The sequence below is a fragment of the Rhinopithecus bieti genome, unplaced genomic scaffold (genome assembly GCF_001698545.2).
Source record: "Rhinopithecus bieti isolate Rb0 unplaced genomic scaffold, ASM169854v2 scaffold_49371, whole genome shotgun sequence".
Classification (NCBI taxonomy): Eukaryota; Metazoa; Chordata; class Mammalia; order Primates; family Cercopithecidae; genus Rhinopithecus; species Rhinopithecus bieti.
In genome coordinates this window covers 1-7759 of record NW_016821003.1, presented here as the reverse complement: position 1 = coordinate 7759, position 7759 = coordinate 1, and positions in this window count along the sequence as shown.

Genomic DNA, 7759 nt, shown 5'->3' with positions numbered 1-7759 from the left:
ATAAAAAAAAAAAAAAAGAAACATGTCATGGAGTCAGGAGTTGCAGGTAAAATTATAAATCAATACATGGAAGGTATATATTGGTTTGGCCCCAAAAGGTCGGACATCTCAAGGCATGGGCTTACAAGTTTTAGGTAGGCTTAGGGATTCTTTAGTTGGAAATTGGTAGAAAAAGTTAAGCTTTGTTTAAAACATGGAGTCAGTAGAAAGGAATGCTAAGGAGGTCTGCTATCTGTCAGGTGATGCCATGACAGAGTCAGGTTGGGAAACAAGTCACAATGTACTGGGTCAGAAAGGACCTTTTTGATGAAATTTTATGGTTTGTAAGGCATGATTCCTCAGGTACTTAAACAGGAATTTCAGAAAGAAAGAAAAAAGATAAGAGTTCAGTCCTCAACCTGCACTCTCTAACATCTGCCAGCCGCTGAGCTCTTGGGTGGGGGGCAGGTGAAGTGGCGTTCTTTATGGCCCCACCCAACCCTGAGCCCACTTCCTTCCGTGTGCTGGCAGCATTGTGGGGACACTGTGAGAGCAGTTCTCGTTCCATTATTTCCCCTCCTCAGGAAGGGGATCCCTATGCTGCTAGCTCCAGCACCTGAGAACACATCTCTCTCATCTACCGCCGCCTTCATCCCCAGGCTCTGTGGGTATGCAACCTGTCCTTCTGGGGCACTTGGTCTCCCTTGCTTCTTGGCTTGAGCTGGCCAGCCCTACATGGTTGCCTGAGCAGCCCATGGAGGAAGGTATTCTTTGCTGAGCCCTGACAGTGTGATTGAACATTGGAGGGACCTGGGTCTTCACACGTCCTGGGCTGCTTGTTTCCATCATACTCATAACACCTGTTGTCTTAGGGCCAACCAAACCCTACTGCCCACATCTAAGATCAGTTTTGTTGGTGTGGTCCATGCATAGGTTCAGGTTTAGCTCTTCAAAACCATCTGGCCTCTCTTGACCCATTGAGTCAGAGTCAGGATGAAGAATTAAGACCAAGACAGTTCCATTGACTCACCGAATTTTTGAGTTTATTAACAGCAACATTTTTGTGTGAGCATGAAAAGAAGTGGAGTGTGTGGACACAGGGGCTCCTGAGACAACTCTAAATTGTCTCCTTCTCTACCAAGGCTATGTTAGCCTTGGGCACACCAGGATGGACACAGACATATATAAAAGGGCTTCATGCAGTGTAGCTTACCCTTCCACTTTCTGCCACGTGAAGACACAGCAGGGAGGCCCTCACAAGATGCTGGCACCTTGGTCCTGGGCTTCACAGCCTCTAGAGCTGTGAAAAATAAGTTTCTGTTTCCCGTAATTTACCCAGCCTGTGTTATTCTGTAATAGCAGCATAAACAGAAGAGGACAGTTCCTTTCCTGGGCTCAGCAGGGGCCAGGGAAGAACCAGAACTCCAACTCACAAGAGGTGTATGGACATGAGGGACTCTGGGTCTTGGGACCTGAAGTGGAGATTTGGAGTGAGTGGGAGTTGTCCTGATACTACAAACAGGGCCAGGACTGACAGCTGGGATGTTTCCTTGTGTGTATATCCTGGCAGTTCCCTGCTCTCCCTAGGCTCCATCCTATCTTCCCTTCCTCTGTCTCAAGGAGAGAGTTTTGGGGAGTCTGCAAAAACCTCCTCACATTTTCCTTGTCACTTTGTGTTCATTATTATGGTATATCTCCCCAGGGCTGTGTCCCAGCCCTGACCCCCTGGGAAAATGAAAAGTGTCCAGATGTCCCCCAGCAGATGGGAAAGTGGCCACAATGTAGAATAAAGTAGTGTATATGTAGCACTTTTTGGAACTAATTTATACTTAGTGTTTTATTCTACTGCCGCTTGTGATTTCACCTGTAATGATTTGAGGACAGCCAAGCAGAGGTTGCCATCTTTATATAATGACTCAGGGTCCTTAGACTATACTTTGGGTAGCCCAGTTTCAAAATCCTTCTTTGAGATGTGGATACAGACCAAACCAGAAGTGACAAGTAATTCACCTTGAAGGACATGGAGGTGGAGGATGGGAGTGCCAGTGGCTTTGGGGAGACAAACAGAATCAGGGAAGGGTTCAGAACACTATGCCTGGTAATAAAGATAAAGGATTTCTAGACCCAGATGTTAGTCACCAGGATGATACCTCTGGAAAGGAAAGAGTCTGCTTTAAAGCTGTGAGCTGACCCTCTCTACAGTGGCCCCTCAGAGCTGAGGCTTCCCAGTAGCTACAATGTAGACTCACATTTACATTTTAGTCAATGCCCAGAATTGACTGTTTAAAGTTTTCTGATTTTAGCTATTATGAAGACTGTTGTGCTGAACATGTCATTTATATGTATTCGCATGTATGACTGATTGTTTCTTCCTTGGAGACAGAGTTCTCAGAAGTTGAATTACTCAATTTTCTTAACTTCCTGATTTTATTTTAAATTTAATTAGTTATTTTAGTTACCAAATAAAAATTGTATATATATATGCATATACACATGAACATATACACACAGAAACACATAAATATAATATAGAATGTAATGTTTTAAAATATATATGCCTTGTGGAATGGCTATCCCAAGATAACTAACATATGCATTACCTCACATACTCATCATTTTTTGTGTGTGTGGTGAGAATAAATCTAATCTATTAACAATTTTTTAGTATAAAATAAATTGTTATTATAGTTATCATTTTCTAGAATACTTTTCTCAAATTTATGTATTCTAACTGAAATTTTGTTTTCTTTGATGAGCATCTCTCTACTCTCAGTTTCTCCCTTCCCTATCCCTACAGACTCTGATAACCACCATTCTACTCTCTGCTTCTGTGATTCTTACTTTTTAAGAGTCCATATGTAAGTAAGATAATGTGGCTTTTGTCTCCCTGTGCCTAGTTATTTTACTTAAAATAGTGGCCTCCAGGTTCATGTATGTTTTCACAAATGAGAGAATTTCTTTTTCTTAAAGGATCAATAATATTCTATCTTGTATATGCACCACATTTTCTTTATCTATATATCCATTGATGGACACTTAGGTTGATTCTATGTGTAGGTTATTGTGAATAATGCTGCAGTGAACATGGAAGTGCAGATATCTCTTTGGCAGACTGATTTTATTTCCTTTGGATATATACCCAGTATTGGGATTGCTGGATTATATAGTAGTTCTATATTTGATTTTTTGAGTAATAGCTGTACTTTTATCTGAAATGGCTGTATTAATTTGCATTTCCAGCAACAATGTGCAGCAATTCCTTTTTCTCCAAACCTTTACCAACATTTATCTCTCATCTTTTTGATAATATTCATTCTAACATATTTGAAGTGACATCTCATGGTTTGATTTATTAATACATTTCCCTGATGGTGAGTGATGCTGAGCATTTCTTCATATATTTGTTGGTCATTTTTGTGTCCACTTTTGATAAACGTGTATTTATATTCTTTGTCCATTCTTCAATTGGGTTGTTTTCTTGCTATTGAGTTGTTTGAGTTTCTTATGTATTTTGAATATTCATTTCTTATAAGACGAATCATTTGTAAACATTCTCCCTTCGTTCCATAGGTTGTCTCTTCACCCTGTTAATTGTTTCCTTGCCTGTGCAGAAGCTTTTTCATTTGATGTAATTCTACTTTTCCTATTGTTGCATGTACTTTTATGGTCCAATCCTAAAAATTGTTGCCCAGAAAAAATGTTATAAAGCCTTTCCTCTGTGTTTTCTTGTAATAATTTTGCAGTTTTGAGTCTTATACTTAACTACAAGATCATTTTGAATTGATTTTTGTAGGTAGTGTGAGATGTGTCTATTTTTATTTTTCTGCATAAGGATAGCCAGTTTTCCCAACATCATTTCCTGAAGGGACTGTCCTTTTCTGCCTGTGTGTTCTTGGCATTTTTGTCATAAACCAATTGACCGTAGGTGCTTAAATTTGTGCCTGGGCTGTCTAATATTTCCTTCAGCCTATGAGTCTGTTTTTATGCCAGTTTCATGTTGTTTTGATTACTCCACCTTTGCAGTAGATTTTGAAATCAGGTAGAGTGATGCTTCCAGTTTTGTTCTTTCTCTTAAGATTTATTTGGTTATTCAGCATCTTTTCTGGTTCTCATACAAATTTAGGATGGCTTTTTCTGTTTACGTAAAAAGCATCATTAGAATTTTAGTAGCTATTGCATTGAATCCATAGAACACTTGGGTAATATGGTCATTTTAACAATATTTATTCTCCCAATCCATGGACATGGAATATCTTTTTATTTATTTGTGTCTTCTTCAGTTTCTTTTATCAATGTTTTATAGTTTTTGGTTTACAGATCATTCATTTTATTGGTTAAATTTACTTCTAAGTAGTACATATTTTGTGTAAAATAGGTTGTTGTTATCATATAGAAAAGCTACTGATTTGTGTATGTTGATTTTATATCCTGAAGTTTTATAGAATTTTTTATTAGTTATAACATTTTTTTTGTGTGTGGAGTCTTTAGGATTTTCCATATGAAAGATAATGTCATCTCTAAACAGATACTATTAAACTTCTTCCTTTCTGATATGGGTGACTTTTCTTTATCTTGCCTTATTGCAATGGTGTGACTTCCAGTACTACATTAAATAGAAGTGGCAAGAGTGAACATTCTTGTCTTTTGCTTGATCTTAGAGAAAAAAAAAAAAATCAAATTTCACCATTGAGTATAATGTTAGCTGTGGTTTGGACATATGCTCTATTGAGAGTTTTTTATACCTAATTTTTGAGGGTTTTTATTCATGAAAGGATGTTGAATTTTGTGAAATGCATATACTGAATCTATTGAGCATATACTGAATCATATTGAGATATGAGAATCTATCATTTGTTTTTTGTTTTCCATTCTGTTAATGTGGTGTGTCACATTTATAGATTTTTATATGCTGAACCATCCTTGCATTTCAGGGATAAATCCCAATAAATTATGGTAAATCATCCTTTTACCATGCTGCTGAACTGACATTATGATATTTTATTGGGGAATTTTGCATCTATGCTCATTGGAGATATTGGCCTGTAATTCTCTTTCCTTACATTGTCATTCTCTGGCTTTCATAGAAGAGTAATGGTAGCCTTATAAAATAAAGTTGTAAATAGTCTGTTCTCTTCAATTTTGGGAAATACTTTGAGAGGAATTGGTATTACTTCTTTAAATGTTTGATAGAATTCACCAGTGAAGCCACCAATTTCTGGGCTTTTTTTTGACAGGAGATGTTTTATTACTAATTCAGTTCTTTTACTCATTCTTGGTCTCTTCCAATTTTTTATTTCTTCATGAATCAGGCTTGGTAGCTTGTATGTTTCCAGAAATTTTTCCATTTTTTTTACTGTACACAATTTGCTGGCTCATAATTGTTCACAGAGGTCATTCAAGATCCTTTGTGTTTCTGTGGTATCAGTTGTAATATCTTGCTTTTCCTTTCTGATTATATTTATTTGACTCTTCTCTTTTTTTCCTAGTCTAGCTAAAGGTTTGTCAACTTTGTTTATCTTTTTAAAAACACAATTGTTTGTTTTGTTGATACTTTTCATTGTTTTCCTAGTCTCTATTTTATTTCTTTCTTGTCTGATCTTATAATTTTCTTCCTGCTATTACGTCTGGGCTTAGTTTATTTTTCTTTTTCTGGCATCTTGAGGTGCAATATTAGGATGTTTATTTGAGGTTTTTTTCTTTTTCTTTTTTTTTTTTTTTGAGACATAGTCTTGCTCTGCCGCCCAGGCTGAAGTGCAATGGCCAGATCTCAGCTCACTGCAAGCCCCACCTCCTGGGTTTATGCCATTCTCCTGCCTCAGCCTCCCAAGTAGCTGGGACTACAGGCGCCCGCCACCGCGCCCGGCTAGTTTTTTGTATTTTTTTTTAGTAGAGACGGGGTTTCACCATGTTAGCCAGGATGGTCTCGATCTCCTGACCTCGTGATCTGCCTGTCTCGGCCTCCCAAAGTGCTGGGATTACAGGCTTGAGCCACCGCGCCCGGCCTAGGTTTTTTCTTATTTGATATAGACATTTGTTGCTATAAATTTCCATCTTACAACCACTTTTTGCTGCATTCTATAAGTTTTGGTATGTTGTGTTTTTATTTTTGTTTGTCTCAAGATAATTTCAAATTTCCCTTTTAATTCATTAATTTACCCATTGATTATTCAGAAGCACATCTTTTAATTTTCACATTATTTGGAAATTTTAAAAAATCTTTCTCATATTGATTTGTAGATTCATACCATTGTGCTCAGAAAGGATACTTGATAATGATTTCACTCTTCTTAAATTTGAAAATTTTTTTGCCTAATGTAAAATGTATCTGGAGATTGTTGTTTGTGCATTTGAAAGTAATGCATATTCCACTTCTGGTGGCTGGAATGTTCTGGACATACCTGTGAGGTCATTTGGTCCAGGGAATAGTTCAATTATAATGTTTCCTTATTGTTGTCTGTCTGGATAATCTACTCATTGTGGGAAGTAGAAATATTGAAGTTCCCTACTCTTATTGTGTTGCAATCTACATCTCCCTTTAATTCTATTAACTATTGAATTACATGTTTAGGTGCTCAGATAGATGCCTGGTGTATTTGCATTTATAATTCTTATATACTCTTAATGAATCAATTAATTTATTATAAGGATCTTCTTTGTGTTATTTAAGTATTTTTGACTTAAAGTTTATTTGAACTGCTATCAGTATAGGTATCTCTGTTCTCTTTTGATTTGTTTGCATAGAATATCTTTTTTCATCTCTTTCCACCTATTCATACATTTAAGGTAAGATGAATCTCTTGTAAGCAGCATAGACATGGATCTTATTTGTTTATCCATTCAGCCATTCCATGTCTTTTGATTAAAGATTATAAACTATTCACATTCAAGGTAACTATTGATATGTAAGGACTTACTACTGCCCTTTTGATAATTGTTTTCTGGCTGTTATGTAGATTTTTTTCTTTCTTCCTCTCTTGTTTTCTTCCTTTATGATTAGATGATTTTATATAGTAGTATGCTTTGATTTTTTTTTTGTTTGTTTGTTTTTGAGATGGAGTCTCACTCTGTTGCCCAGGCTGGAGTGCAGTGGTATGATCTTGGCTCACTGCAAGCTCCGCCTCCCGGGTTCATGCCATTCTCCTGCCTCAGTCTCCCAAGTAGCTGGGACTACAGGTGCACACCACCATGCCCAGCTAATTTTTTGTGTTTGTAATAAAGATTGGGTTTCATCATGTTAGCCAGGATAATCTCAATCTCCTGACCTCGTCATCCGCCTACCTCAGCCTCCCAAAGTGCTGGGATTACAGGCATGAGCCACCGCACTCAGCCTGAATTTTTACTTCTGATATTTTCTTTATTTACTATAGGTTTTGGTTTTGGTTATCATGAGGCTTACACAAAATATATTTTAGTTATAACAGGCTATGTTGAGCCAATAATAACTTAACTTCAATTACGTTGAAAAACTCTACACTCTTCTCCTAGCGTTTATGATTTTGATGTCACAGTTTACATCTTTTAATGTGTATATCCCTTAACACAGGGGTCCCCCAACCCCTGGGCCGCAGACTGGTACCGGTCTGTGGCCTTTCAGGAAGCAGGTTACACAGCAGGAGGTGAGCAGTGGCCGAGCAAGCATTACCACCTGAGCTTTGCCTTCTGTCAGGTCAGCAGTGGCATTAGATTCTCACAGGAGTGTGAACTGCACATGAGAGGGATCTAGGTTGTATACTCCTTATGAGAATCTTACTAATGCCTGGTGACCTGGAGTGGAACAATT